The 26,705-nt window shown below is 40.2% G+C and overlaps 1 protein-coding gene and 1 long non-coding RNA gene across 2 annotated transcripts in view; one reads left to right on the top strand and one right to left on the bottom strand.

Annotated features, from left to right (window-relative positions):
- ESRRG (estrogen related receptor gamma) overlaps positions 1–5,781 on the bottom strand; it is a 465,740-nt gene extending 459,959 nt beyond the window's left edge. Inside the window, exon 1 of the mRNA XM_035111337.2 lies at positions 5,653–5,781. The gene's annotated coding sequence lies outside the window, so the exon portion shown is untranslated. The remainder of the gene's footprint in view (positions 1–5,652) is intronic.
- A 103-nt stretch (positions 5,782–5,884) lies between these two features.
- LOC118083176 (uncharacterized) lies at positions 5,885–25,740 on the top strand. The gene is made up of 3 exons (XR_004692345.2): positions 5,885–6,139; positions 21,864–22,091; positions 22,796–25,740. It is a non-coding gene; the product is annotated as an uncharacterized LOC118083176 (long non-coding RNA).
- Positions 25,741–26,705: the final 965 nt, after the last annotated feature.

Below are 26,705 nucleotides of genomic sequence, written 5' to 3'. Positions count from 1 at the left end.
AGTATTGGAGCCTCAGCTTCACGATCTGTCCTTCCAGTGAGCACTCAGGGCTGATTTCCTTCAGAATTGATAGGTTTGATCTTCTTGCAGTCCATGGGACTCTCAAGAGTCTCCTCCAGCACCATAATTCAAAAGCATCAATTCTTCGGCGATCAGCCTTCTTTATGGTCCAGCTCTCACTTCCATACATCACTACTGGGAAAACCATAGCTTTAACTATACGGACCTTTGTAGGCAAGGTGATGTCTCTGCTTTTTAAGATGCTGTCTAGGTTTGTCATTGCTTTTCTCCCAAGAAGCAGGCGTCTTTTAATTTTGTGACTGCTGTCACCATCTGCAGTGATCAAGGAGCCCAAGAAAGTAAAATCTCTCACTGCCTCCATTTCTTCCCCTTCTATTTGCCAGGAGGTGATGGGACCAGTGGCCATGATCTTGGTTTTTTTGATGTTGAGCTTCAGACCATATTTTGCGCTCTCCTCTTTCACCCTCATTAAAAGGTTCTTTAATTCCTCCTCACTTTCTGCCATCAAGGTTGTGTCATCTGCATACCTGAGGTTATTGATATTTCTTCCGGCAATCTTAATTCCGGCTTGGGATTCATCTAGTTCAGCCTTTCGCATGATGAATTCTGCATATAAGTTAAATAAGCAGGGAGACAATATACAACCTTGTCGTACTCCTTTCCCAATTTTGAACCAATCAGTTGTTCCATATCCAGTTCTAACTGTAGCTTCTTGTCCCACATAGAGATTTCTCAGGAGACAGATGAGGTGATCAGGCACTCCCATTTCTTTAAGAACTTGCCATAGTTTTCTGTGATCGACACAGTCAAAGGCTTTTGCATAGTCAATGAAGCAGAAGTAGACATTTTTCTGGAACTCTCTAGCTTTCTCCATAATCCAGCGCATATTTGCTATTTGGTCTCTGGTTCCTCTGCCCCTTTCGAAATCCAGCTTGCACTTCTGGGAGTTCTCGGTCCACATACTGCCTAAGCCTGCCTTGCAGAATTTTAAGCATAACCTTGCTAGCATGTGAAATGAGCGCAATTGTGTGGTAGTTGGAGCATTCTTTGGCACTGCCCTTCTTTGGAATTGGGATGTAGACTGATCTTCTCCAATCCTCTGGCCATTGCTGAGTTTTCCAAACTTGCTGGCATATTGGGTGTAGCACCTTAACAGCATCATCTTTTAAAATTTTAAATAGTTCAGCTGGAATGTCATCACTTCCACTGGCCTTGTTATTAGCAGTGCTTTCTAAGGCCCATTTGACTTCACTCTCCAAGATGTCTGGCTCAAGGTCAGCAACCACACTACCTGGGGTGTACGAGACCTCCATATCTTTCTGGTATAATTCCTCTGTGTATTCTTGCCACCTCTTCTTGATGTCTTCTGCTTCTGTTAGGTCCTTACCACTTTTGTCCTTTATTATGGTAATCTTTGTACGAAATGTTCCTTTCATATCTCCAATTTTCTTGAACAGATCTCTGGTTTTCCCCATTCTATTGTTTTCCTCTATTTCTTTGCATTGCTCATTTAAGAAGGCCCTCTTGTCTCTCCTTGCTATTTTTTGGAAATCTGCATTCAGTTTCCTGTATCTTTCCCTATATCCCTTACATTTTGCTTAACTCCTCTCCTTCGCTATTTGTAAGGCCTCGTTGGACAGCCATTTGGACAGCCATTTGGACAGCCATGGCTGTCCCAACGACTTCACTGATGACCAGGATGTTAATATTTATTCTTGCCATCTCATTTTTGACCACATCCAGCTTACTAAGGTTCATGGTTCTTACATTCCAGGTTCCTATGCAATATTTTTCTTTCCTTTCGCTTCCAGGCATATGCGCAACTGAGCAACCTTTCGGCTTTGGCTCAGCCGCTTCATTAGCTCTGAATCTACTTGTAGTTGTCCTCTGCTCTTCCTCAGTAGCATGTTGGACATCTTCTGACATGAGGGGCTCATCTTCCAGTGTCACAACTTTTATATGCCTGTTGTCTTTGTCCATGGAGTTTTCTTGGCAGGGCTACTGGAGTGGCTTGCCTTTCCTGCTCCAGGTGGATCACGTTTAGTCAAAACTCTCCACTATGACCTGTCCATATTGGGTGGCCCTGCACGACATAACTAATAGCTTCTCTGAGTTATTCAAGCCCCTTCGCCATGACAAGGCAAAGGTCCATGAAGGAGGACAGGATGCTAAGGAGCCAGAACCACTCCCCACCCAACAGCAGATATCAACTCAAGGGCAGGAACATACAAAACACATAATAAAACAAAAGTTAACCAATAACTCCCCCTCCCACAAACACATTTAAAAAGCCACACAATAGGGTTGCCATATTTCAAAAAGTGAAAATCTAGATACAAAAGTTTTCCTATGGGTTGCCATATAACTAGTGATATATCCATATTCATCAGAATTTTTTGAAAAATCATTTCATTAATTCCCCCTTCATACACTTCCCCAGTTTGATCACATTAAATCATAGTTTTAACAAACTATGGTTTGAGGTGAGCAAGTAGCATGCCTAGTAAACAGTGTTCAAAAGTTTCCATGGCTCTCCTCCTTTGCATCTTTTGCATCCCTGTGAAACACAGCAGAGTCTAACTTGTTATAACGTCCAAGCCTAGGCTCGTAGTTTGTTTCTCTCCACATATACCAAGAGCAGTAACCAAGGTTTCTTACTGGCATACTACACATGGTTTGTTTGGATAAACAAACCTTGGGTAAAGGTTCAGATGACATGACAAGTCAGGCTCTGGCTTGTTTAGTCTGTGGTACAGGAGCAGGGGAAGAGTCATGGAAGTAGCACACTGCTCCACATTAAGCCTTGGCTTTTTTAAAACAAAAAACAAAAAATTGTGGTCAGTGTGGCATGGCTCTGATGGCTCTACTCTACTCCAATACACTTTTACCTGGAAATTACATTTCACTGAGTTCAATAAGACTTGTTCTCAGGAAAGAGTGCCTTCATCCTATTGGCCTGGGTGTTATACACATTGAGCTCTATGAGTCTATGAGGTCATCTCTTCGTGCAAAATAAAACTGCATACCTAAAATCTTGCCACAGCTGCCTTCTTCTAACCCTCCCTATTATAGTCAAAATGCATCACCTCTGCAGTATTCCTCTACACTGATAGTTACATGAAGAAAATTCAGGTTTCTCTTCTGCCTTCATGTTTCTTCTACAAGTACGCCCCTAATAGCCATATTTAAGTTAAGCCTGTTTAATAAGACATATAAGTACATGGCTGAGGAGGGGAAAATCTACAATGTGAACAAGTGAGCAATCACAGCTCCCCTCCTCCTGTCTTCCCTCTTCTTTCTTTAACCTTTGAGGGAAAATGCACCAACCCACTGGCAACTTCCCAAGTATGTTTTCATGTGCAGTCACAGCTAACTGTAAGAAGCAGAATCCACCACATTAATAGCAACTCACAGCTTAAAAACACACAAAGGTCTCAGGACACAGAAGCACAGAAGCACAAATGCCTTTATTCAAAACACACACAAACAAAATGTGCTCCTGACACTGTGCTATATATATATGTGTGTGTGTGTGTGTGTGTGTGTGTGTGTGTGTGTAGTTTAAAATGTGTGGGTCCCCCCCCACTTGTTTCATTCTTTGTCAGAAAAAAATGAGTGTGATGCCTGCATGTAGGGATGAAATGCCACTGTGTTTATGGACAATATTCACACAGAAACATGTATGACGTGTGCAGATTTCAAGTTCTTTTCTACCAACATGTAGGAAAAGCAAGCCATTGAAACAATGGGGCATAGACCTCCCAAGCCATCTCTCACAGAAAGAGGCTCATCTCTCTTTCACTTTCTGACTCTCTCAACACCCCTCTCCTCGGGGTCTTACCTTTTTGCTTAAGATACTATGCAAAGTGCAATGCACATTGTACATTGATTGCAGCATGTATATATAATAAACTGTAATATGTAAGACAACAGAAGAAAGGTGCACCTCTCACCACATAAGGGCCCAACTACTACACCCCACACAAGAGGGGCCCAGTTATCTAGGTCATCCTCCTGCCAAATAGCAGCTCCCTGGAGAGAAAGCTGTTCCATTCCTCTCCCACCTTCCAGATTTACAGCTCCAAGCAACACACAATGTGTAGAAAGGGGTTAGGGGAATCCCTTTTGACCAATACAACTTCTGCTGCCACAAGTTTTGGGACCTTTGTGGAATTTAATTATCCTCTACTTCTCTAAACCTTAATACTCAGAGGAAGGAAGATTGCATGAACCTCAAGGCAGATGTCACTTTCCCTCTTCCTTCTTGATTTTTGAACTGCTGTGTGTGTGTGTGTGTGTGTGTGTGTGTGTGTGTGAGAGAGAGAGAGAGAGAGAGAGAGAGAGAGAGAGAGAGCAGGAAAACACACATAATCTCAACACAAACACAGCAAGCTTTTTTTCCTGCTCCCCAACCCCATACATCTTTTACTGAAACTGAGACCCACTTTGTTCAATGGTACTTATTCTAATACAGTACATGTCTACTTGAAAGCACTGAGTTCAATTGGAGTTACTCCTAAGTAAGTGCACATGAGAACACTGCCTCACACAATCAGTACTACAATGTGGTAAAAACCATATTAATAAGAGGGAGCTGGGTAGATAAGGACAATTGTCCTCGTATTTAACTGGCAGGCAGGCCTCTTTGGCTCCTGCAAATCGCTCATCAGAAAGTGTTTTTAAGAAAAAGAGAGGTGGTGAGGTGAGGTGCCAATGCCTCTTTCCCCGTGTGCCACCTCCCAAGCTCCCGCGGACGGATCGCGCTGCCCTTGGTAATCCAAGAGGCGAGGCAGCCAAGGTAGCAGCCGATTGGCAAAGCTGCGGAACTTCTGAGCTCCTTGAAAGGGAATCTAGGAGTGGTGGGACAGGCGCGCAGACGTACCCACACCCACAAACACCCACACAGGATATCAGTCACACATTCCAGGCAGCCGCAGATCAATTAATAACAACAACAATAGCAATAACAGTAACAATACAGTTTGATGCGATTGCAGGCACACTATACCGGCAACAGCTTTAAAATAGCTTCCCTCTCACTCCATCCCCGAGAATCTCCCCCCCCCCCCCAACCTGCGCACGGTGTTTCTAATTCTGCCTCTCCATCTCTGCATGCCGAGGAACTGCCCCATGATTGTGGCTCCTAGAACCCTAGCCAGCTGCAATGATCTTTTGTTGTTGTTGTTTAAATAAATAAATCCCCTTACACGAACGGAAAGGAAAGGTTGGGGAGGGCAGGAACAGGACAAAAACCTGCGGGAATGGAACCTGTCACCATGCTCAAAACACGCAAGAAAAACAAACAAAAACCCCAAGCTATTCTTAAAAATAAAAGAAGAAATGGTAAAGAGGTGGCGGGGAGCGGGGAGAGAGGGAGAAATCAATAAAGCCTGGGTAGCTGCTTTGACTGTGTGATTTCTATGAAAAGGAACTGACTCCAGAGCAAGTCAAATTGAACCAGGTCTGAAGGTGGAAAGGTGGGGGGGGGAGGAGTGTAACAGAGCTCCTATCAGCTGTTCGGCTCTTCCCAATCTAAAAAAGAAAGGGGAGGAAAGGGAAGGGGGGGAATGCCCCAGATGTAATGTTAGTTTTCAGATGTGCATGATAAGATAAGGTGTGGACTCGGTTTACCTGGTCAGGGCAGAACCGCAGGCGGTTTAATCAGGTGAGTCGTCGGGGACTGTAAAGAAGCCGAAGCCGGTTTCTTTGCTAGGAAAGTCTACAACCCCATGCAGGGACATTGCAAAATCTTTACACACGCCTCCTTTAACTGGGCTTCCGCGACCTCAGCCGGAGAAAGGGGGGAGATGCCTGCCCGAGGCAGCTTGAGGCCACCTCCTCGAGCTCTCGCCCGGAGATCGGCGGGGTCTCCCGCAGCACGGGGTCCATTTAAACGGCTGCTCCGCACCAGGCGAAGCCGGCTGTGAGGGGGAGAAAGGCGGCGGTGGGCACTCGAAGGATGCACGGGCCTCCCTGTTTCCTTGGTAGAGTCGATCCGCACTCAGTCTGACCCAGGACGTCACTCTGCCTGTCTGTTTTCTCAATGATAACTTGGCAGGAGAAGGGGGAAGCTGCCAGGTTCCCCCCCTCCTCTCTCTCTCTCTGAGATCATTACTTGGTATGTGCACTTTTCTCGCATGCATTTTTTTAAAAATATATAAATATATATGTAATAATGCCCGAAGATCGTCTTATGCATAAAAATGGTGATCGTTAGCAGCCTGCTCGGTTGTATTTGCATTGATTTGAGTCTGCCTGTGTGGCTGCGTGTGTTGTTTCTTGCTGCTGCTGCTGTTCTTAAAGGGGCTTGATGGGTGGGTGAGAAAATACTATTGCCTGTTTGTGCAAAGAATCCACCAGCATTTAGAGAGCCCAACATATCCTGCAACTGGCACCGTTCCTCCCAGGCATTATTCCATAATCAAAATACGCAGATCCAGTCAGTGGATCTTGCCAAATCCCAATGATTTCCTCATTTGTCTTTTCCCATTCATCTGATTAACCACGTTGAATGTTTGTCTACTGTGTTTTCATTACACAAGTGAACATACCCCAGTGCCTGGACAAAAGGTGGGGGGGTGAGAACCCGTTTGGGGGATGCATTTTTATTTTTTCACCCAGCTACTAAAATTTCAAACGTAATAAAAGATTGCTTAAACTGCTTTTATTACATCCAATATTTATTAGTTATTACAATAATAGAACTACAGACTGGAAATTATTTCCAAATCTGGAACCCAAAGGATTGATTTGCTCTGCTCTTGCCACAGAAATAGTGCTTCTAGGATAACCCAAATCGCTCAAATCGATATCTCAAACTGTAATTAATTGCCTATGTCATATGAAGATGTGAGAATATTTAAAAAACTGTGGGCAGATCTCATTTGTTATGTAATGTTATGATTAGTTACTTGGTTTCAGTAGCGTATGCATCAGTTGGTTTCAACAGTGTTTGTCATATGGTAGTCAACATCCACCAAAGAACCATGGCCAAAGTCGATGCCTGTGGAAAGACCTGTGTGTGCATAGCAGGAAATGTCTTTTTATTTCCTCCCCAATTTTTCATGACACTATGAAAACTGCTGCTTGAACTTGTGATGAAAGATATATGTCTGTTATTTATGCCTAAAATGGAGCTTCAGGTGGAGCTCTTTCCCATGTACTTTTCTTAATGGCGGTCCATTTATTTGACTCATAGTCTACTGTCTGAATAACGTCCAACTAACAGGAAAATTCTGGCATAGTGTTGATGTGGCATAGCCATCATCGGTTGCCAGATTTTGAAACAATAACCAGATTAATTCCACTAGCAAGTATCTACCGTAGGAAAGGGCTGTAGTTCTAATAGCAGAGCACATTATTCACACGCAAAAGGCTCTGGGTTCAGTCCTTAGCCTCTTCAGATAGGTCTGGAATTGACCCCTACCTAAAATTAGGTGCTTGGCTGCCAGTCATTGTAGCACTAAATGAACCAATGGTTTGATTCCATATAAGGCAGATTCCTATGTTGGTTCAAGCAATGTATGTGTGTGTGTGTGTGTGTGTGTGTGTGTGTGTGTGTGTATATATATATATATATATATATATATATATATATATATATATATATACTTTTGGAGTTGTAATGTACTAATCCTAATGCATGTTGGAAGCATTGCTGAGCAACAGTAGCAGTCATCACAACAAATTGCCTGTTTATTACTTATCTATCCCACCTTTCTTCCAAGGAATTCAAGGCAGCTCAAACTTCTCCCCCCACCCATTTTAAACCTCAGAAAAAACTTTGAGGCATGTTAGACAGACTGAGACAATGGTGACTGTTCCAGCGATCAATGACCAGGGAGCTTCATGGCTTGAGAATTTGAACTTGGTTTTCTTAGTCCAACATTCTAACCACACTGACTTATGGTGGGTTCAGTAGCACATAACAGGTTGTCAAACTGGAGGCAGTGGAGCACATCACTAGTGCCTAAGAAATGTCACCTAAAATGGTTGTGTCTCCCAGGTGTAACACATACAAATACTCTGTGGTAACCTCCCATCCACTGTTAATCTCCATCACCACCTACTCTTGACCACCAGGAACCTGGAGCAAGGGCAGGGTGATCTGTAATGTGGTGGCAAAACTCCAGGCAGTAAGTGTTTTTGTACATTACAGCACAGAGGCAGATCTGTCACTTTAGGGATACCATTTTTGGTGTCATTCCCATGACAGTTGTAATGTGTGCTCCAGCCCAGATTCAGTGTCAAATGCTCCTGCCAGGCTGTTGCCAAGTACTGTCAGGGAGAAAAAGAATACAGCATCCAGATTGTATGGTGGGTAGATTTCTCCTGCAACAAATTGACACCTCACATGAAGTACTCTTGCACAATTGATTTATATGCTGTCAGTACCGGTGGTACTGGATTGTGAGATGCCATTTATTTCAGAATACTATAATGCTCCATACAGCACAACAGGTTCTCCTTATTTTATAACATCCTATTAGTGCCATACAGAAGCAGCCTCAAAGTATCTCCTGCTTTCTCAGTCTTGGTCATGCAGTTTAACATACCTTGAACTAGTTTCTAGTTTAGAAATCACTAGAGGAATCAGCAGTCCAACAATTTCCTTGTAATTGCATTTTCTGGACCAGCTATTATATACACACAAACTTATATAAGTCTATAACTTCAACCAATCGTTCCCTGTCAGGAACAGCCCTCACCAAACAATATCCATATGGTGCAGGGATAAATTGCTAGTATTCACCTAACATGGGAAAAAAACAGATGTAAGAAAATATGCTGTGCAAACCTATGCATATTTACTCAGAAGTAATTTCTACTATCTACTGTGGGACTGATGTACAGTACTGGTAATTCTATTTAGGATTCTAGCTTAAAACAACATCCCGGCATTTTCAAAGCTAACATAAATAATAATCCTTTTAAACCAGCTGTATCTGTAATAACATATACATACATCTAATATGTACTTACTTAGAATGTTTCATTGTTCCAAGCATCCTTCAGGGTTCCAAACAATTTACTTTTGAAAGTAATAATCAAATATTTATATGATAATATAGACAGTCCTGTTTAGAGTTCAGTGTGGCAGCAATATGGAAATCAGGTCACACTGAAGGCCATTTGCCCAGACATCTGATCATACACTATTTTAAATTCAATTTTACAGCTTTGTCTTCAAAGAACTTCATTGGTAAAAATCCAATATAAAAGCCCCTCATCTGTATAGTCTACACTGAGCATAATACATATACATCAGAAAGTGTGTATGTATGTGTGTGTAAAGTGCACTGCATGCATGTATACAGTGTGAATGAGCTGAAGATATTGAACAAAACACAAGTTTTTCAAGTTGATGGCAGTTAGGCACCCCATAACCACCCAGGCATTTAGCCAAAGAGATCTCAAATGCTATCAGCCTATGTGGATCTATACACAACAATGATCAAATTAATGTAAAATGTATTATGTTTGCAGTATTGTACACCTATGCATTGAGAACAAATGGAGTTAGAAACAAACAAGCAAGTATACTTAGACTGCAGATTAAACCATAATCAAGAGAGCTATAATATACAATAAATAGCTGCATTTGCCCAGCAGGCTTTGAGCTTCTGGTTGAAATGCTAAATATCCCCATGCAGCAAGCTTTTGAAACTTATGAGCACCTGGAGCAAAAGGGGGATGATGGGAGTAAAAAGTTATACAGTACTTCACACAATTAGACCTTTGGTTACACTTAAAGCAATTCCAAACATTGCCAAATTTGATTATAGGAATAAGTACACGATGAAAACAAATTAGGGCTGGTTTGCACATGTGATAGGAGTGCTAAAATTCCTCCAATAAGAATGTCTTAGTTATGCATATTTAGGAGTACTATGATGTATGAACTGGAAGTATATGCATGTATACATGATTACATGGGATGGCAGTGATTCCCATGACATAATGACTCTAAAAAGTGTTGCCAAGGTAGTTCAGTCTTATATAGCCATGTGCACATGTAACTACTCATTCACACTATGACCATCCTCAACCTCATTACAAGAAAACACAAGCCCAAATGTGACAATCTTTAAGGAGAGAATCTGTGATACAAATCATAATATATTGATAAATATATTTCAAGAACTATGTGTTTTTGAAACTGTTCATCTAGTTGTACTGGTTTTCCAAAAGTGCTCCTTCCTAGCAGTGGCAGAGCTTCATGCTCTGGCACCGGGGGGCAGAGAGCAGGCGGGGACGGGGCTGGCGCGCATCCCGGGGGCATGGTGCCCAGCGCGGGTGGGGAGGCAACTGCAATGGCACCCCACCAGGATCGTGCTGCTGGGGGCGGGGCGCTTCCCTTGCACTCCTCTTCCTCTGCCAGTGCTTCCTAGTTTAATGCATGAATTCATGACTTTTAATCATCTCACACACACACACACACACACACACACACAAATACACCGCCTGATGTTAGATCATATGACTTCTTTCTAAAACGTGACTTGCAAAAGAGGTAAAGAACAAAAGCTTTCCCATTTTTTAACAATACTGATTGTGTGAAAAAAGCATGCTAAGAATGTCTGGGGATAATTAATTTATTTGCAGAGAATATGTCAGTGTGATGTAGTGCTTAGAGTGCCTGACTAGGGTCAAGTAGACTTAGGTTCCAACCCCAACTCAGCCATGAACCTCACTTTAAGCCTAATCTATGCCACATGGTTGTTGTGAAGATTAAAAAGCGGGGGGGGGGGGGCAGACCATGTATTCTAACATGAGCTCCTTGTTGGAATACAAGCGTAATGAAAAATAAATTACGAAATATTTCAAATCCATTACTGGGATCCAAAGATCTCCATGTGGGAGTGATATGCATTTTGATGTATGCCTAAGGATAGTCATATATGCCTAGGGAGACCCACCATCTGGGTTGAAGTCCCTGAGTTTTGCAGGACTCTCTGATGTGCTGTGTTGCATTCTTAGCTATAGCTGAGGGATAAAAATCAGTGCATCGTGGATACACAGAAATGTGTTTGCACAGGGGTCCTTGGACCGGAGCCCATATTTTCTAATATAGTTCTAATTCACATTACTGTACTGCCTGTCAAAAGAGAGTTGGGTTGTATATATGTTCCATCAATCTCTTCCCCCTTTTAACACACAATCAAGGCTTAAATCAGACTTACTTCATTGGATATATATTTTAATATATCAGATACATTGGTATCTTAAAAAGATAGGCCCAAATTATAATTTGTGTATTATTAAATTATAAGCTGCAATATTTTACAACATTGGCCATATCGCTTTAATGATATCACCTTAATTTTTGTGGTGGCTTCCCATTGTGGAATGCTCTCCCCAATCAGGGAGGCTTGCCTGGCACCTTCGTTACATATCTCTAGGCGACAAGCAAAAACATTCTTCTCCCAGGCCTTTGGCTACTTAAACTGTGGCCTTTTAATCTGTCTGAATACTAATACTACTAATAATAAACTTTTATTTGTATCCCACCCTTCCCGGCCAAGACCGAGTGTTATTGTTTTTGTTTGTTTTTATGGTTGTTGTTTTTTTTACATTGTAAACCACCCTGTGATCTTCAGAAGAAGAGTGGGATAGAAATCTAATTAATTAATTAAAATTAATTATTAGTAATAAGAAATTTCTAATAGACCTGAAGTGGCTACAGAATGCTAGGGTATTGGGCTTCGAGGGGATGAGATATTATTCTGATTGACTTACACTGTTACAAGCTGTGGAGAACATTGTTACAATCAGCAGTACTGCCACTAAAAAAATGGGTTTGAGTGAGATCTGCGTCCAGCTCACGCAGCATAACTGTTTTATGGGAGCATTACAAAAATGAAAGTCTTACTCAATCTAAACAGGAAAACATGCCCCTATGATTTAAAGCCCAGCAGAAACTTTACTGAAAGCATGCTGGCTTGTTTTATGATACAAACCTTTATGGGAATTAGAAATTTGCTCAGAATGAAGGCATTATCAGAGTTAGAACTGAGCTAGTTCTGTTGTGAGAATAAATGGGCTAGAGGGCAGGGTATAGAATGGACAGGCGACTACAACTTAAGTTGAGGGAACAAAGGTTAAAAGCATGTACCTTAGAAAAGAAATGAGGCATTTTTAAACGTAATTGTTGTCAACACACACTGCCAGCCTGGGAGAAATTGTCTGCTTTATCCATGATCCAGAACTTTATTTGTGGTCATATAACATACAGAGGTAAGCAGCATTGTGTCTGTCATTAATTGTGTCTGACCCAGCTGATCAGTAGACAGACCAATCTGCCTGAGGATTGTTTCCAGACTGCTGATCACCAGACCTTGCATAAGCAAGTCTACTGTGCTAGATTCTGGGGAAACTGACGATCAGGATTTTTAAAAGTCCTTAACAATTTCCTAGCCATTACTAGTTAGCGGCTAGCAGCAAATATAAGAATTAGCATTGACAAATCTGGTAACCTAACAAGGGTCAGGAAGAAATCACTCTAGGATAAACTAAGATTCAAAATGCAAATACAAGTTTCTCAGATTCATTTTTATGTCCATTTCTTTATGAAAGCCTGCCATGTTTGGGGAAATGTTTATGCTTACTTCTAATCAATGGGCCAAGGCTCAGGAAGACCAAAGATTGGACAAAGGAGGACAGCTTTTTGATACTGCAATGGAAGTGTTATTCTGTATAGCAGACATTTACTGCTTCTTTGAAGTTTACTTAATGCTGACTGCATCTAAAGTCTGCTGGGCAGTTCTGGACTGCTGAGATAGAGAGGTTTGCCACACTTATTACTTCTTAACACAAAATGTAAATCTTGCCAATTGGAATAAGAGTGAATGAACAGAGATGGAAGGATTGTAAAATGAATATTTATTTAACTAGAAATGGCTATCCGAGAGAGAGAGAGAGAGAGAGAGAGAGAGAGAGAGAGAGAGAGAGAGAGAGAGACCCTGAGTTGCTCAGATAGAATGTGTTACTGAAACCAATTGCACTTTTGTACTTTGTGTGTTTATGCTGGAAGTAACTCATGAGCTTCTAATAAGCAAAGCAAAAGATAGCTGCACATTGTTTACAATTTTACAATACACTAAAGAAGCACTAAAGAATACACTAAATTGGAGAATCATTTGATACTGAAAAAGAGTTTCCATGAGCAATGATGCAAAAACCATCAATGAGATAAATGCTTTTGGAATGGATGCTAACAACACAGCAAAATAGTTTCTTCACAATATGAAAAAAGAAATGATGCCATATTCAATGCATTAAAATAGGTAAATGATCGGATACAATGGCAATATCAATGTGCAGCATTCTTAAAGACCATAGACTGCAATTATTCTTTAAAGTCTAAAGAAGATGAGTCATTGTATTCATATCAAGGAGTGTAGCCTTCTTTTGATTCTCAAACATGACAAAATCCATTGAGAGCTACACATGAGTACTGGGGGGGGGACCTATGTCACAGAGATTTGCATTGTTTTATCACTGTGGAAAATTATATCCATGGAATAGCAGTACATATCACTGAAAACATTACTCTTATAAAAATCTGAGGTGCAGTACGATTCATATGCTCACCTTAGGTTTGAAGATGCTTTACCCTGAGTAAGATTATTGCTCAACCTAGCACAGCTGTGCCTCTTTTGCCTGGGATTGGCTCTCTCAACATGTTAGGGAGAAGTTATTTCCAGCCCTGCAGTAAGAACCATTTACTTTGTGATGTCAGGGTCTAAATTTGGCTCCTTCTGCATGCAATGCTTAACATGAAGCCCTTCTCAGTATATATGCTGCTGCTATAGTGTGGTGTAGTGATCACAGTGTTAAACAAGGACTGGGTGACTTTGGGACAGTCATTATCTCTCAGCCTAAGCCACCTCACATAATTATTTTGAGGTTAAGCGAGAATTGTTCACATCACCCTGAGCAAATTGGAAGAAGGGTGGGATATAAATGTGTTTGGGTTTTTTTAAAATGTACACAAAATACTATTACCGGTATCTTGACCAGGCATCCCCAAACTGTGGTCCTCCAAATGTTTTGGCCTACAACTCCCATGATCTCTAGCTAACAGGACCAGTGGTCGGGGAAGATGGGAATTGTAGTCCAAAACATCTGGAGGGCCGAAGTTTGGGGATGCCTGATCTTGACCATAGCCCAACACTCAGCAGCTGACTTGATATCAAGCGATGATCTACCTGCACGTGCGAATCAACTCTTAAGAGATATAATTCTTCTTAAGAGAGAAATGGTTTAGCAAACTGGGAACGAGTATTGGGTCTATGCATTTCTGCATTGCTTCTCCCCACTAGCACACCAGCTCCAGCATTTCAATCCAGGGCTGTTTAAACCAGAGTTCTCCATGACATCTGGTGAAGGAATAGGACTTTCAACCACACTCTTTTTGGGGTTCTGTGTATGGTTTGGACTGTAAAATTGTTGTTTTGTGTATGAAAGGTTCTTCTACACAGGGATACATGTTAACAGGAAAGTTAAAAGTATGCACAGGAAACTTCTGCACAGACAGGTCAAAAGTTGTTGGGAGAATAGTTTGCTCAGGAAGGTTAGAAGTGCACAGGAGTGTCAAAGGTTCAACCTAGGAATCTCACAATTAAGAAACAGAAAGTTAAGGAGAACTCTACTTTCCTTCTGACTAATTAAAATAGGGGTGGCTATCCTGTGGCCTATGAGCCCTTTCAACTTTGCCTACTTTTGGCCTATAACATCACCCATTTGGCTTCCATAAGATTGCCTAGAAGAGAATACAGTCCTTGGGCTGAAAACATCCCTCACCCCTGCAATATAGCAAAAAAAATTAAATTAAATTAAATTAAATTAAATTAAATATTTTCCACTTGCTGCTTTTGCTTTTTTTTGCAGGGGTTCTTCCTGGCTGATTTTGTATCTTATCCTGTTGTAGCCATGGCTACTACTTTTATTAATTTTTGCTTTCATATCAAGACAAATCCAACACTTCTGATTGTGGTCAGTGCCAACTTCAGCACCAAAATAAAAAAATTCCTTCAGTAGCACCTTAAAGACCAACTAAGTTTTTATTTTGGTATGAGCTTTCGTGTGCATGCACACTTCTTCAGATACACTGAAACAGAAGTAGCCAGACCCTTATGTATATTCAGAGGGTGGGGGTGGTGAGAATGGGTGATGATAGGAGTGGTAAACCTGTTGGTGACTGTTTTGCGGGGGGGGGGGGAAGCAAGGGCTGAGGTGCTAAGGAAAGCTTGATCATGTATAATGAGATAAGAATCCTATGTCTCTGTTCATACCAGGTGGCTTTCCTTAGCACCTCAGCCCTTGCTCCCCCCCCGCAAGACCAATTGCAGTCATTAACAGTCGTTAACAGTCACCAACAGGTTTACCACTCCTATCAGCCCATCACCCATTCCCCCCACCCCCCACCCTCTGAATATACATAAGGGTATGGCTACTTCTGTTTCAGTATATCTGAAGAAGTGTGCATGCACACGAAAGCTCATACCAAAATAAAAACTTAGTTGGTCTTTAAGGTGCTACTGAAGGATTTTTTTTTTGACTCAGACCAACATGGCTACCTACCTGTAACTAGAACTTCAGCCCCAGTCATCCTTCAGCTGCTCCCGGGTCTCAAGCACCTCAAGAGGTCCCATTGCTGATGCTGACCTTGAGTCTGCACCACCAGTTAGTAGGTATAGCAGCTGCCTGCCATTTTAAATTTCTCACAGTACTATGGAGCACATGGCACAGGCACTGAGGGAAATTTTTAATGGTAGCCAGGGACCCAGTTATATAAGACAAAGACTGCCTTGCCAAAGTCATATACAGTAAAACATGGAGCCAGCCAATTTTGTGACTATTGAATCCTGAAAAACCCAAGAGGAACACTTCTTAAAACTCAACTTCTGAATTATATCAGGTGGTTGCAAGTCTTTGCATAATTCCCTGTGGGCACCAGTAACAGCATTTAGTGGTGCAACTCTATTGTGTATATCATAATAAATGTTACCAAATTGTAAGAGTAAAGGAGAACAGCAAAGTAGGGGGAAAATCATGTTAAAGCAGGGCAGTGGGATTTGTTCTGGGCTGAAAAACAAACTAGACAGCCTCAGTTAATTTGCAGGTTTTATTAACTTAATTAGGAAGAGTGACAACATGTTGGGAACTGTGACAAGTTGGTTATACCCCCAACCCCACCCATGCCAGCCGACTCAACCTGCCAACTGGAATGTCCAGTAGCTGCCTGATACTGCCAGCTCTAAAACTGGGAATGTCACCATGTTCATCAAATTTGGATTGTGAGATCCTAAACCATAATAAACTTTAAAATGGGTGGGAAAGGGAGAAAATAAATTCTTTTGTTTTTTGAAACGTTCTAGGATTATGGATCCTGTGTTTAGAAAAAGCAGAAAATTCACTGCAGGCCTAAGCTGCTTCTTTCTGTAATAGGATGTTTACTATCTGACATCAAGCTGCTGTTGGGAATGCCTGATTACAGCATAGAGAAACCTTAAGCACTGCTAACTATAACATTAATGGAGAATACATTGTTCAGTTATGTGGCTGAGAATTCTTTTAACCGGGGTATATAAACCGAGGAGAGAGATAAGTAAAGGAGTGTTAATGTGTAATTAATCTCTGTTTATATGATCTCGGTAATATTTCCCCAGAACTATAATTTTGGGGGTTCTAATCTATGCTGAATGGAAAACTAGGATGTATTCATGTTTATTCTAGACTGGCAAAAATGCTTGTCAATGTAACAGGCAATGCAGAAACAAATTCCCATATCACAGCAACTCAAGAGTAGAGAAGTGAATGCACATTGCACCACTTCTATGGATCCCTCTTAGTTGAGCCATCTAGTTTCAGGGGTGTGGGGTAGTTTACAGCAGCATTCCAAAGTGCATTTCTTCCCGCTCTAGGAATGAATGGCAGTCATTAAAAAAAAAACCAAGTTAGTAAATAAATGAATGTTCTCCCTAAATACTATTTTTGCCTGGGAGAGCAAGTAGAGCAAGTTATGATCCTCTCGGCAGTCTTTCCAGCTGAAAACCATTATTTTTCTCCATAGAACTCAATTGTATGAGCACATCATTTTATACCAGTGTGTGTGTCTTTAAAAGCACATTTGTCTCACCTTTACACACTATAATTTTAGAACTTTTATTAGGCCAGCCAAAATATGAGATGATAATGTGCATGCTTTCAATCCTGCACACTTCTGTGATATTCTGTTTGGCCTAATAAAAATATTGCCCAAATATGCTCTTTGATTTTTCTTATGGACCAAGGCAGCTCATAAGGCATACATACTATACACATAACTTATGAAGTGCCCTGCATTCCTTGATTTTCTTTACTATAAATATTATTGGATCCATCTAAACTAAAAGAGAATGGATTACATGGGGGAGGGGGACAAAACCTAGCCAGCTAGCTTCCTCACTTTTTTGACTGAATATAAGTGTAAGATTGGTTTTGCTATCTGTGTACAAGCAGAAGACAAGAGGAAAGTTCATCTCCTTTGTTTCCTGGCTGGTCTTGCCTTCACACCAGGGGAAGGAGGATTTCCCATGTGCTCATAGGCTGACCTGCCTCTGAGAGAGAATTCATACATCACACAAAAATAAATGTGAGGACTTGCTTCTCTGCAAATGCAAGAAAGCCTTCAGATCCTTCCATTACTTTTCTTAATACCTGCAATATTCAATTTACACTCATCCTAATTATATTTTGACATGATACATTATAAAACGTTCCAGTCTGCTGGATACATGATGCATTTTTAATTCTTTTTTTTAAAAAACTTCAGCAGATCACTTTACCTGTAGTTATTTTGAGACAAACTGCAGTATTGAAAATGCTTTACAAACAGCCTTTCAAAACACACACACACAATGTATTGGATAAGTAGTCAAATGCTTAGAAAAATCAAATATTAGAGGAATGTAAGCATGTTTATATTATGAGGACAAAACACAATGAAAACAAGGCACTGCAGATTTTAACTTGATTACTAGTCCATAATCAAAGGATAAGGAGTTGACCTTGGCATACTGTCTCAAGGTAATAGTGATACATCACACAAACACAAATGTACACAGACACACATTACACATTCAGGTACTTTCTAACACAGAATAGACTTTAAATTTTAAAAGGGCCTGTTTAGCATATATTTTTGTATATAAATTATATTACCAAACCCAGGTATAAACCATACAATTAACCACTTATAGAATCATATAATCATAGAGTTGAAAGGGACCTTAGAAGTCATCTACTCCAATGCACAATAGTTCTATGTTGAAGTCATTATTACTGGTATGTCATCAGAACAGTTAATGTTGCTCTATGGATACTTCATGTATTTTACATTACTGACATGTTAGGGAAATTAGTCTTATATTTGTTGCCAGTATTATTTGAACAGATATGATGATGCATACTAATTACCTTATGGCACTGTTCTCCTTTTTATATACCGGTACTCCTTTTCTAAATAACTTGTTTTGTATCCACATTTGTATAAATGTGTGTTAGATAACTGAATTAAATCAGCATTGACATTCACTTTAAGGTGATTCCTCTTTTTTGCAGAATGATAGGAAATCTTAATTTTTATTTTGATATTTGTATATTCCCACTCATTATTCTCTGTTATATATGTCTATGCAATTTCAGTATTTTGAATTGACTCCCGAGTTGCTGTGAGCAAAACTCCAGTCATGGGATGCTTCCATTGGTGGAAGGGTTGGGAGGAGCTGGTTTTCACTGATTTTCCCTCCCTGCTGAAGATCCACCCATCCTCTACATACCTGTTACAGAGGGTTGACGGACCCAACAGTGTTGGGATGGAATGTGGGGGCTGCATGGGGAAATTAGCCAAATTTGCCTTCTGCCAACAGGAACCTCCACTGCCTTGAAAGCCCTTTCAGAAATGGAAGGACACTTGGGATCCAAGCCTTTGATTTTTTTTAAAAAAAATCAAAAAATCAACACAAACTAAACCTAGAGGATCTAACCACAATTTACATGTACAGACCAAATGTTGTTATACAGTTCCACAGTTCAAAGCCAACTACTTACATTACAAATTGATCCCCAAACCTTCATGATTTCTCACCAAATGTCCTTTGAAACTGCCCTGTTAACGTTGCTCCTAGCACAACCCCAAATTAAGAAGTTACATTTGCCCCAAATTCTCTTCTTTCAGAATCAAGCTAGATTCTGAATCTAGAAAGCTAGATGCTTATTGCAAAAATCAGCACCAAAAATCTTTATCCTTTATCGAAGAATAAGAAAAGATATTGCAAGTAAGAGAGAGTTTATAAGAAAAGTGATGTATAACTGGTTGGGAAGAATGGTTTTTTTAATGTAAATGTACTGATGTGGATTACTGTTGATCTGTATAATTTTGTTTGTTAGTTAGTCTTTTTTGTGTTTATAGGTTTGTATTTGTTTGTTTATAATTGTTTATAATTGTTTACTGTTTATGAATTTGTTATGTTTTTAAGAAAAGAAATAAAGCCTATTTTTAAAATTAAAAAAAAATTCTTTATCCTTGTGCTAAAGATTAAACATGCAAAGTGTGATTCTGGAAAACAATATGGTAATAAACTTAAAAAGGGAAACGTCTCCTGTCACAAATTGATTTTCATTGTAAGACTGAAGTAATAAGCTTTAACTGACTCCTCTTATAGAGAATATTGTAAGCATTAGATAATAATTGAACAAGAGAGTTACATAACATTTCAAAGGTTCTCCCAAACCATACATTGTATTGATTTTCTTGAAACATCATTATGCAATCTGGCCCATGTATCATGCAGTCTTTTATCTAAACCAGAATATCTAGCTTTATGGCAGAAAGGAGCCTCAACTCTGGTAAGGTAAAGGGACCCCTGGCCATTAGGTCCAGTCGTGACCGACTCTGGGGTTGCGCGCTCATCTCGCATTATTGGCCGAGGGAGCCGGCGTATAGCTTCCAGGTCATGTGGCCAGCATGACAAAGCCGCTTCTGGCAAACCAGAGCAGCACATAGAAACGCCGTTTACCTTCCCGCTGTAGCGGTTCCTATTTATCTACTTGCATTTTGACGTGCTTTCGAACTGCTAGGTTGGCAGGAGCTGGGACCAAGCAACGGGAGCTCACCCCGTCACAGGGATTCAAACCGCCGACCTTCTGGTCAGCAAGCCCTAGGCTCAGTGGTTTAACCAAAGCGCCACCTGGGTCCCTTCCTCAACTCTGGTATCAGTCCTAAAAAGAATGAAAGACTATACTCATATTACCATGAAAGAGAACCATGGTTTGTCAAAAGAGCCTTTGGGTATTCTCTCCAAAAATTACTCTAACTTTATTATTTAACTCTTCGATTCTATCTTGTAACTTCAATGGCCAGTTATTGTTTCATTCTAACACATATTCACTTGTTTAATCTTCATTTCTTCTTGTATCTTGTCATGATTAGCATTATTCTTCCCAATAAATTTTATTTCTTAACTTTTTATTTTCTCTGCTTCATTTCTATCAAAGTCCTATTTGTTTATCAGTATTTTGAAGCTATTCCAGTCTATTAATCCGACAAAATAAATATTTTATCTTTCAACAGTTAAAATAGAACAAGACTCATATATATATTTTGATTCAGATTTCTGACTGGATTTAGTTGTGAAATGAACTAAATTGGGAGGTATTGTTTTTATACCTTTCATCATCTCCCAGCTGAACGAGATACAAACAAATCAATTAATCAGCTAGTCAGTTGAATAATCAATATCAGTAAAACAAACGTTCAACTTTGATTTAAGCATGGAAGCAATGAAAATGATATCCAATGATCTAATGATCAGTTGTAGAAGATATTAAAAGGCCATTCAATGGTGTCACATTATTACAAGATGAAACCATCACAAAGCACAAGAGTCAAATGTTTCCAATAAAATTTTTTCAAAACAAAGTCTAAATATTAGCAAGCAGAACAAAAGAAAAAAATAATATGATCTTCAAACAAAACGGTTAACAAGCCAGAAATGTCATAACACAGTGGCAAGGAAGGAATCAGCAGCTTGGTGACTGTATGTGACTCTGTGATGTGGTAAAGCCACCCTGGCTCTCCTCTTCCATGTCATGATTGTGTGTGTGCATGACAGAGAGGAAAAAGCAGTGGAGAAATAGGAGTAGCTGCTACATGGTGAGCTGGGGTGGGGGGGTGGGGCTTGCAACGGGTAGGGAGAACCCAGAGAGTGGACAGGATGTGGGGAAATATGAATGGACAGAGCTGAAACAAACAGAAGGAGGTGAAGCCTTGCCAAGCAATCAGTTTCAGGTTATGCTAATGGAGGAGAAAAATGGGGGGAGGGGACTGAGTAGGGTGGAGAGACGGGCACTCCTGCAAAATGTCAATCATTTTTGCGCCACATCACCCTTCCCACTAGTACACCATCTCCAATATTCCCAAAGGAATGTGGAAAAGTTATTCACTCCTGCCCTAACACCTCAAGCAACCACAATTGCTTCAAGTCAGAAGCCAAACTAACATCTCTTCCATTCTCTTCTCCCCAAAATGTGAGCAATCTAGTAAATTTAAATGCATTATGAATGGAACTTTAAAAAAAAAAGTTGCAGCATGAAGTGCTCCTGTTCTGACTAGGGTTCCAGCCTGCTGTGCCCTCTTTTGGCTACTGTATTCCACTCATGCCTCCTAAGTTTTATCTCCTAGTCCCTAAAAAAATTCATATTGCATTGTGTAGCCATTAGGTAAGTTCAGTCCTGTTTTGGTTCTTCCTCCCTTTACTAATAGCAAACTAATACTCCATGTGTGATTTCTTATGTAGCCAAAACAGCACCGGAAGCACACAAGAGGAAGGTATCTTCAAGCTTAGGAGAACCTCAAGGTTTGCACACATACAAAAAAAATAGATAAAGCCCTGGAAGAAGCATGGGGAGTGTTCACGCGACACACCTACACACTGCAGCCGACACACTAACATGTCGCAACACACAGTTTGAAAAGATCTGATCTAAAGTGCTGTCACATGGAAGATGGAGCAAGCAAGTAGCAAGTAGGTGGCAGTTGTATTGTGGTGAGAGCACAAATACTACTCATGAATGTATAGAGTGTGATACTTGATGTGCCTTGGATTTTTATATATTATTCTTATTGAATTATTGTACTGTACTTCTGTGTTTGAGGACACGGGTGGCACTGTGGGTAGCCTAGGGCTTGCTGATCAGGAGGTTGGTAGTTCGAATCCCCACGACGGGGTGAGCTCCCGTTGCTCGGTCCCAGCTCCTGCCAACCTAGCAATTTGAAAGCATGTCAAAGTGCAAGTAGATAAATAGGTACCGCTACAGCGGGAAGGTAGATGGCATTTCCGTGTGCTGCTCTGGTTCGCCAGATGCGGCTTTGTCATGCTGGCCAAATGACCTGGAAGCTGTACGCCGGCTCCCTTGGCCAATAACGCGAGATGAGCGCCGCAACCCCAGAGTCAGTCATGACTGGACTTAAGGGTCAGGGGTCCCTTTACCTTTACCTTTATTTCTGTGTTTGTATTTACTGTAGTTACTGCATCGTATTATATTAATCTTTGCACCACTTTGGGGGGGGGGCCTTGGCCAAAAAGCGGTATTGAAATAAACTTATGATGATGAAGAACTTAATTGAAGAAAGCTAAGTTGCCACTTCACAAGCTAGCAAATCCATGAAATAGTAGAAGACCATCAGGGAAATGCATATTATAAATTTTGTTATATTTCTCACTTTCAGATTTTCCTACCAAAAGAAAACTAAATATCAACAAGAACTGCACCAAGTGGGCCAACACCTCAATCCAACAGCAGCAAGTTATGCAGTAAAAGAAGCTGGGATCCTGGAATATTTCTTGGCCCCCCTGGAGGGCCAAGGGGAAGCAGGGAGATTGGATGCTCTAATAGAGGGCAGGATTACCAGGGTTCACACATGCAGCTTCAGGTGTGATCAGTGGCTGTTTGCATGCATAATTGCCCACACAGGGAGGGATATACACACAGAAGCCTGTTAAAGAAGATAAGCAGCCTAGCTACATTAGGTGCAAGTAACTACTGTATGTTATTTATAAACTGCTATAGGAGTATTGGTATAGTGTATGGAACTTGCCTTTCCTACAATGTTCAGCCACTGCTTCATAGTAACTAACAATGACATCCAGTTGCTGTTGTTTGAAAAGTTATAAAATGTATGTTTTCTGTTTATTTGTATTTGTTTACGGTCTCTAGGATTGCCTTATGACCAGGTTGGCTGGCTTTTCATAGATTTGAGACTGGCCATCCAATGCTCATCTCAGACACTAGCTAATGCAGCTTTTCAGTTTTCATAACTGTTTATATCTGTATCTATAACTACATATACATGGTTACAGGTAGGTAGCCGTGTTGGTCTGGCGTAGTCGAAACAAAAAATAAAAAAATTCATTGCAGTAGCACCTTAGAGACCAACTAAGTTTGCCATAGGTATGAGCTTTCGTGTGCATGCACGCTTCTTCAGATACACTGAAACAGAAGTCACCAGACCCTTATGTATAGTCAGAGATATCTACGCATATAGATATATAGTTTATATCCCTTGCAGAAATGTGCACACACGTGCATGTAGCATTATGGGCAATTTAGAGAATAATAAATCAACTCCCCACCTTCCAGTGTTACAGCTGTGAGAAAATAGGGGTCATCTCAGATATGATTGACATGGAAGCAATAATATTCATAGAGTTAGGAAAATATTTTGGAGTCAGAACAATGCTATTGCTTTTTACCTCCCTTAGCTGGAAATGGGGCCGCCCAGAAAAAAAGAGTTGAGACATCCAGAATTTTAGAGTAGTTGGGTAGCAATTCTGGGTGGTTTGTCCACCAAGAAGCAAAACATACCAAAAAGAATTTAGGCTTTTTTTCTAGCTCAACTCTTACTTCATGTGAATAAATACGGTTTTTAAAACTTTTAAAACATTTAGAAATTACTCTGTAGGGCCAATACACAATAAAAACTAGGTATCTAGGCTAATGGCTAAAGTGATACGCCCAGAATCTGAATCAATTTCCCCAAGTCTGGCGCTCTCCAGATGTTTTAGACTACAACTCCCATCAGCTTCAGCCAGCATGATCAGACATGATGGGACTTGTAGTCCAAAACCTCAGTAGGGCACCCAATTGGGGAAGGGTGATTTAGGCAAACCTCAATAAACTGTAGTTCATATGGCAACCCTAAAGGTGTGACTATAAACAAATACCAAGTTGAAAGGTTCTTTTCATGAGCATTGACTAAGTTATACATCAGAGGAAGGGGGAGGAAGGAATGCACAAGCCTGAAACTCAGTACTGTCTTGCATATTATGGTTTTCTGTTACAGTTGAATGCACCAGCCACATTCTGATGTAACAATAAACAATGGTTTATCACTACAAAAATGAACTTAGCTTCTCATGGCTCAAGCACTCATCTCTCCTCCTCCTCCTCCTCTTCCACTCACACCATGGGGAGAATGAGTTCAGAAGCTTTTATTCTGCTTTAAACATAGTTTACCATCATGTCTAAGATCAGACAAACTGTTTGGTCTTAACTATGTTTAGCTGAAAGAAGTCAGCATATATCTATGAATTATGAAGCTATTTTGTTTCAGTGAACTAGAACTATGGTTAAGATCAGGCATAGGATAACTTGGCCCTCCAGTGGTCAGGGATGATGGGAATTATAGTCCCAAAACATCTGGAGGGCCAAGTTTGCCTACGTCTGGTTAAGATTAATAATAGTTTAGGGTTCAGGTGTAATGCTAAACTATGTTGCAAGCTCTTCACAGCGATATGAGCTTCTTTCATCCCTATAATGATAAAACATTGTCTGAATTGGGCCAGTATGTGCCCCTCATCATTCTCAGGAAGCATTTTAAACACCATTCTTAATTCATGCAGGAAGCAATCCCATGATTGGCCCTGCTCTTCTCCCTTCTAGTCCAGAACTACTGCTTTTAGCTGACCATCAAGCTGATGGGAAGTGTCTAGCTGAAATGTTGCTGTCTGGATAAAAAGCAATGTGGTCATCCACCTCACTTTCTCTGTGATGATGTCAGGTGTTTCCACTGACAGGCAGTTGACAGCAGGATGACGTAATTTTGACTGCTTCCTGGAGGAGGCACAACACAGTGGAAGCCAAGTTATGAGCTTTATGTATATGATGCTTCCTACAGATTAAAATGATAGAGGGTTTTTTAATTCAGCAACAAATACATTATGCTATACACAGCAAAGTGACATATATGACTTAATTTATTGTTGTCTGCTTTCTAAGTCTTATTCCTGCCTTGCTAAAGTTGGTTTATGGGTTTAGGGAGATAAAAATATTATTTGAAACCTGAACACTTATTCAAGAGTGAGCTCATACTTTGAATGCCTAGCCAGAAATGGAATGGACACACTCGTCAGAATTAATTATCATGTATTTGATTTAACTGGCCCTTCAATTAGATTGTAAGAAAAATTAATTCATGATCCTAAGCAAATTTACTCAGATAATAAGCCTCACCAAGTTTAATGGTACTTAGTCTGTAGTAATATGCTTAGGACTACAGCAATACAGTGCGATTGTATGCGTGATGACATTTCACCCCAGTCCCTGGATATCCTCAACCAGTTGTTTCATGCAGGTGTTCCAAAGAATGGAGGCCAGGACCTGTGTCCACACCCGTCGCCCCCCCCCCCAGCAAAACTGTCACTAGAGCAATAAGAAATTTCCAAGCATCACTTTCTAGAAACAGCATTCCAGATAGGTCAGCTTCTAGCTGAAATTGTTAATCCCACCACAGCTACCTTTTTGCCACACATTTGCTTGATTTGTATGTTATAAAATAGAATAACTGGGCTGAAGATTTCTTATCCTGAGCTGACTGGAAGCTTTATTTATCATGTTTAAAAATAATACTAAAGAAACAAATGGGATTCATTTGAAAGTTCTTGTTGCTGCTCGTTTGCTAGTGACTCATATCCATATTCTTCTCTACTAACATTTCTGAATTGTAGAAATGAATAGAATGGTTCCAATGTGAAAATCATGCCTGAAGCCAAATGGTATGTTGAGCTTCTAAAAGTCTTTTTTGTATGAGAGATAAGATACCGAAGTTCTCACATAAAAGTAAGGCCCTTATTAGAAAAAAAAACTAAGCAATTCTGCATGTATTTTATTTATTTCTTCTATGTTTGGGAGTTCTTACTTCAAATTTGTCATCCAAAATCTTTATCATGCAAATTGGAGCAGAGGATTATTTGTGTCTTAAGAAATTTGGATATAGGTTTGTCCTTTAAAATATATTTCATAGCTTTTTTTATTTTTTCAATGTGTCTTGGACAATTTTATTGTATATCATAATTGTATTTCTCATTGTTTCCACTAAACAATCTTCAAATACAAGTTTAATAATTACACATACCTTAATGGTGTATCGAAAAATATATTTGCATGCATGAAAGCATGGTGAAATTATAAAAGTTTATACTTTAAAAAAATAAATCATTATGTTTTATGCTAGAATATAGTATATTTATTATTTTATTTCTTTAATCATTTAATCCTACACTTCAGACAAGGAGTTCACACAAGGCTATCTGCTCTTCTCATTTTCATCCTCACAACTCTTTGAGGTAGGCTAGGCTGAG

The sequence above is a fragment of the Zootoca vivipara genome, chromosome 3, assembly GCF_963506605.1.
Source record: "Zootoca vivipara chromosome 3, rZooViv1.1, whole genome shotgun sequence".
Classification (NCBI taxonomy): Eukaryota; Metazoa; Chordata; class Lepidosauria; order Squamata; family Lacertidae; genus Zootoca; species Zootoca vivipara.
This window is presented reverse-complemented; position numbering and strand designations above follow the sequence as displayed.